Source organism: Cebus imitator, unplaced genomic scaffold (assembly GCF_001604975.1).
Source record: "Cebus imitator isolate Cc_AM_T3 unplaced genomic scaffold, Cebus_imitator-1.0 Scaffold91, whole genome shotgun sequence".
NCBI classification, from domain to species: domain Eukaryota; kingdom Metazoa; phylum Chordata; class Mammalia; order Primates; family Cebidae; genus Cebus; species Cebus imitator.
The window spans coordinates 1,191,179-1,197,647 of record NW_016107406.1 but is presented as its reverse complement, the minus strand read 5'-3'; the positions used below and the strand labels follow the sequence as shown (position 1 = coordinate 1,197,647).

The window sequence follows — 6,469 nt, the reverse complement described above, 5'->3', positions numbered from 1 at the left end:
ATCTCAGCTCACCACAAATTCCACCTCCTGGATTCAAGCAATTCTCCTGCCTCAGCCTCCCAAGTAGCTGGGATTACAGGCACCCACCACCATGCCTGCCTAATTTTTGTATTTTTAATAAAGACAGGGTTTTGCCCTGTTGGCCGGGCTGATCTTGAAATTCTGACCTTAGGCAATCCACCCTAATCCACTCAGCCACCTTACAAAGTAGGCATTAGAGAAGAGGGCCACACGTTGTTATATACCAACTAAGTTATACAGAAAAAATTTCAACCTTGACACCTCTGTTGAACGTTCATCTTTTTTTTTTTTTTTTTTACCATGTTGATGGTTATAACCCTGGTGAACATCCTAAGTACAGAGCACTCAACTTGGTACCCGTATTACCTCTTGTCTTCACCCTGACACATGAGTTCTTCTGTCTCCTGCTTAGTGTGAAGAAAATGTCTGTAAGCAAACAAAAGTTCACCAGATCAAAGAATTCATATGTGATGGGATGTGATGACTCTTGTCCTTCATTTCCAGCTCCAGCCCGGATGCTACAACCACGAACATGTTGATGCCTAAGAAGAACCAATTGCCATTTATGAACTTCTTTTTAAGGAGGGAGTCATGGTGGCTAAGAGGGATGCCCACATGCCTAAGCACCCGCAGCTGGCAGACAAGAATGTGCCCAACATTCATGTCATGAAGGCCATGCAGTCTCTCAAGTCCCGAGGCTACGTGAAGAAACAGTTTGCCTGGAGACAGTTCTACTGGTACCTTACCAATGAGGGTATCCATTATCTCTGTGACTATCTTCTACTGCCCCCAGAGACTGTGCCTGCCACCCTACACTGCAGCTGTCCAGAGACTGGCAGGCCTCGGCCTAAAGGTCTGGAGAGTGAGTGACCTATAAGACCCACAAGAGGGGAAGCAGACAGAGACACTTATAGATGGAGTGCTGTGCCACCTGGTGCCAACAAGAAAGCCGAGGCTGGGGCTGGATCACAACCGAATTCCAGTTTAGAGGCAGATATGGTCGCAGACAAGGTCAGCCACCTCAGTAAAATTGTAGAGGATTATTTTGCATTGAAAAAACTTTCAGCCAAAAAACTAAAAAACAAACAAAAAGAATGTGATGACTCTTGAGCTCCGTGCTTTCCCCCAAACACTGTAGGTCCCATTGTCACCTTCAATGGTGGCCCCAGTTGGCCCCAGAATAAATGCCTACCATAGACACATTTTGCTGGCACCATCTTCATTTCAGTCAATCTGCAGGTGCCAGTGCCTGGATGCTTGCCGTGGCTCATCGCCAGCGTGTAGTTGTCAGCTGGAATAACTATATTCTACTTGCTAAATTGGATTTCTTTCAGGAAAGGCTAGGACCACAGATAAAAGCAGATTTTATAGCCATCCAATCACAGGAAGCTGAATTTCATTTGAACAGGTGAGGGGATGTCTTTCAGCTTTCTCTTTTAAAACCAGAGAGAAGGAAGCACTTAGATGCTGAGGCCAATTCATCAGGCTTTAGGAGGCTTTTTTATTAGTCACTTACAGAAAACATTTTCCCCTTATAGATGATTACGTATTGCAACAAAAATTCCTGTCTAGGCTCCATGCCTAGCTCAGACTTGAAAAGCCATGGGAAGTGGGGAAGTAAATGGCAGCATCTCATTCCAAGTCAGGAATGAGAGATCACAAAGATGCCAGGGTAAGTCAAAGGGGAAAGAGGGGACTTTCCAACACACGGTGTTGGAGCAATTCAATATCCGTAAGCAAAAATGAACACCAGCACTTAGCTCACACCATATACAAAAATCAAACAAAATTGATCATAGACATAAATATAAAGCCTAAAACTATAAATCATCTAGAAGAGAATGGATGAAAATTTCTGTTACCTTGGGTTAGGCAAAGATTTTTATAGATGAGTACATAGAGCAAAAACTATAAAAATAATTGATAACTTGATCTTTGATCTTTATTTAAATTAAAAATTTTTGCTCTTCAGAAAACATTGTTAAGAAAATTTTAAAAGCAAGCTTCAGACTTGTGGAAAGTGCTGGTGAAAAACATATCTGATAAAGGACTTGTATCCAGAGCATATAAAGAACTTGTACCACTCAACGATTAGAAAATCAACACCATTAAAAAGGAAGGAAAGATTTAAACAGATGCTTATTCAAGTAAAGATGCAGATGGCAAGTAAACACATGAAAAATGCTCAACACCATTAGCCATTCGGTAAATGCAATTTAAAACCACAATGAGATACCTCTATGCACCTATTAAAATGGCAAAAACAAACAAACAAACAAAAATCGTCAACACCAAGTGCCATAGAGGATACTGGAGCTCTCATACATCACTGGCAGGGATGCAAAATGGCTCTCCTGACCACTTTGAAAGCACAGTTTGGCAATTTCCTATATAGTTTAATATACACCCAGCAATCCTATTATAGATGTTTACCCACAAGAAATAAAAATATATGTCCACAAAAAGACCTGCATGCAAATGTTTATGGCAGCTCCATTCACAATCACCCCAAATTATAAACAACCCAAATGTTCCTCAACTAATGAAAAGGTAAATTGTATATCTATATGATTTAAGGAATGCTACCATTATGGATTTAATGTCCCCTCCAAAACTCATGCTAAAATTTAATTTCCATTGTGACTGTATTAAGAGGTGATTAGGCCATGAGGGGTATGAAAGGATTAATGTCATTATGGTCAGTTTGTTACCTCGAGAGTGGGTTCTGATAAAAGTGAGTTGGGCACTCTCTTGCTCTCTCTCTTTTGCTCTTTCTTGCCCTTTCACCTTCCACCGTGGATGATGCAGCACAAAGGCTGTCACCAGATGCAGGCACCATGCTCTTGGACTTCCCAGCCTCCAGAGCCATGAGCTACATAAACTTCTTTACTCTGTAAATTACCCAGCCTCTTGGATTCTGTTGTGTCAATACAAAACAGACTAAAACAGCTATGAAGCAATAAAAAGAAATGAATGACTAGTATATGCAATAACATGAATGATCTTTAAAAGCATGATGCCAGTTGAAAGCAGTCAGACACAAAAGGCCACATACTGTATGATTTTATTTATATGATAACTGAGAACAACAAAAAAAAAGAAAATATTGGGACAGAAATCAGGTGAATGGGCTGGGAGCAGGGATAGAATGGGGAAGATTGTTGATTGCAAAAGGGCATGAGGGAACTTTCTAGAGTGAGGGAAATATTTTTTATCTGAATTGTGGTGGTGGTTATATGACTCTGAACCTCTGGCAAAATGTATAGAATGGCATATTTATAAGGATAAATTTTACATTTTGTAAATTATCAATAAAGCTGACTTTGAACAAAAGGAGTGAAAGAATTCACATCCCACTCTTTCCTCCTCCCAATAATATATAATAATATATAAAAGTGATAGTAAAGGTGAAAATAACAATGCCAGCACAATTATTCCAGTAGTAGAATCTACACTGTAGCACATACATTTAATATCAAGCATCATAGTCCTGTATTCCCCAGAGTGCAAAGCTTGTGAAATCGGATAATCCTTCCTTTATCTTCTGTTTCTATCACAAAAAAAATACAAACAAACAAACACACAAAATAGACTTTCATTTTCCAAAATGTTCTTTTTCTGAAAAAAAGATAACATTTTATTTCCTTACACTCTGTTTCAATCCACAAAGGAACAGAGGCAGCTTACAAGAGTGCTTTCAATAAAGTAGAAGCTATAAATAAAAAATCAGAGCCAAAGAAAATACATGTCACACAAAAAGGTCTAAAAGAAGAAGGAAGTTGGGATGTGGACAGGCAAATCATAAGCTTTTACTCACTCATTTAACCACTGTGAAAGCTCAAAAGTGAGCTTTTTCTCACTCATTTAGCTATGACTTTCCTGATGGACCATGGAGAAGGAGCTTGGAAAAATGTATGAACCAGAGGGATCCAAGAAGGCTGATTAGAAACAGCTCAGGATTGCAGCTCCCAGTGAAAGCGCACAGGGTGAGTGGACGCCACATTTCCAGATGGATTTTTATTGCCCACAGACCAGGAGATTCCCAGGCGGAGGAGCCCCATGAGTCACCAACACAGCTGGTTTGGCCGGCAAGGCTATTTTGGCCTGCGCCCTGGCAAGGCAGTTCTACATATAAAATACACAGGTCCGGGCGCCCTTTTAGCTGGTGATTGGAGCTCTGGGAATGCAGAGTCACCCATTCATCTGATTAAAAAGGGGACTGAAATAGGGAGCAAGGCCAGAAGATTCCCAGACAAAAAAGCACCATGAATCTCAGCGCTGCTGTTTCAGCCAGCGCAGTGGGTCACCACATGGGAAATCACACAGATCCTGGTGACTTTTCAACAGGTAACTGGAACACCTGGGAGACAGTTGACTGTTCAACTAAAAAAAAAAAAAAAGAGCTCTGAGGCAGGGAGCCAGGTGATCAGGCTCAGCTGGTCCCACACCCACAAAAAAACAGCAATCAGAAACGCTCTGGATTGAGAGTTTCACAGCAAGCACAGCTGAACCCAGGATGGTCCAGCTCTGTGGGGGAGGGGCGTCTGCCATTACCAAGGCAGTCCACCACAATGGAGGTAGCTTGCCATTGCTGAGGCAGCTCACCACTACTGAGGCAGCACACCATTACAGAGAGAGTCTGCCATTATAGAGGTGGGCCACCATTGCCAAGGCAGTTCTAACTATACCCATATAAACAGAATGGCAGGGAATTTCACACAGCAGCTGGGAGGAGCCCACAGCAGCTCAGCAAAGCCTCTGCAGGCAGACAGTAACTAGGTTGCCTCCTCGCTGGGCAGGGCAGCCCTGAAAAAAGGCAGCAGCACCACAGAAACTCATAAATAAAGCCTTAACTACTCAGGACAGAGCACCTGGGAAAAAAAGGCGGGGGGAGTTATGAGTTCTGCTGCAGCAGACTTAAATGTACCTGCCCAGAAGCTCTGAATGAAAAACGGAGTTCACACCTCAGCACTTGAGCTCTTATAAAGGACAGACTGTCTCCTCAAGCAGCTCCCTGACCCCTGTATATCCAGAGTCACATCATAAAGGAGAGCTCAGACTGACATCTGGCAGGTACCCTTCTGGGACAAAGATAGCAGAAGGAGAAACTGGCAGCAACCCTTACTGTTCTGCAGCCACTGCAGGTGATCCCCAGGCAAGCAGGGCCTGGAGTGGACCTCAGCAGTCCTACAGCAGAGGGGCCAGACTGTTAGAAGGAAAACTAAGAAACAGAAAGAAATAACTTCATCATCAACAAACTGGACATCCACTCAGAGACCCAAGAAAGTCAACGACTACCAAGCCGACAGGTGGATAAATCCACAAAGATGGGAAGAAACCTGCACAAAAAGGATGAAAACACCCGAAACCAGAACGCCTCTCCTCCTACAAGGGATCTCAACTCCTCACCAGCAAGGGAACAAGGCTGGATGGAGAATGAGTCTGATAAATTGACAGAATCAGGCTTCAGAAGGTGGGTAATAAGAAACTACTCTGAGCTAAAAGAACATGTTCTAACCCAATGCAAAGAAACTAAGAAACTTAAAGATTTGATGAAATGCTAATGAGAATAAACAACTTAGAGAGGAATACAAGTGAATTGATGGAGCTGAAAAACACAACACAAGAACTTCGTGAAGCATACCCAAGTTTCAACAGTCGAAAGGATATCAGAGGTTGAAAATCAACTCAATGAAAGAAAATGAGAAGGCAAGATTAGAGAAAAGGGGGTAAAAAGGAATGAACAAAGTCTCTAAGGAATATGGGACTATGTGAAAAGACCTAATCTACATTTGATAGGCGTACCTGAATGTGACGAAGAGAATGAATCCAAGCTGGAAAATACTATTCAGGATATTATCCAGGAAAACATACCCAACCTAGCAAGGCAGGCCAATATTCAAGTCCAGGAAATACAGAGAACACCAAAAAGATACTCCTCAAGAAGAGCAACCCCAAGGCACATGATTATCAGATTCACCGAGGTGGAAATGAAGGAGAAAATGCTAAGGGCAGCCAGAGAGAAAGGTTGAGTTACCCACAAAGGAAAGCTCATCAGACTCACAGCAGATCTCTCAGGAGAAACCCTATAAGCCAGAAGAGAGTGGAGGCCAATATTAAACATCCTTAAAGAAAAGAACTTTCAACCCAGAATTTCATATCCAGCCAAAGTAAGCTACATAAGTGAAGGAAAAATAAAATTCTTTGCAAACAAGCAAGTACTCAGAGATTTCATTGCCACCAGGCCTGCTTTACAAGAGCTCCTGAAAGAAGCACTAAACATAGAAAGGAACAACCAGTACCAGCCACTCCAAAAACATACCGAATGGTAAAGAGCATCAACACAATGAAGAAACTGCATCAACTAATGGGCAAAACAGCCAGCTAGCACCAAAATGGCAGTATCAAATTCACACATAACAATATTAACCCTAAATGTAAATGGACT

General features: G+C 42.0%; 1 pseudogene; it reads left to right on the top strand.

Moving 5' to 3' along the window:
* Window positions 1-553: 553 nt before the first annotated feature.
* LOC108309013 lies at window positions 554-1,049 on the top strand (annotated as a pseudogene).
* The last annotated feature ends 5,420 nt before the right edge of the window (window positions 1,050-6,469 follow it).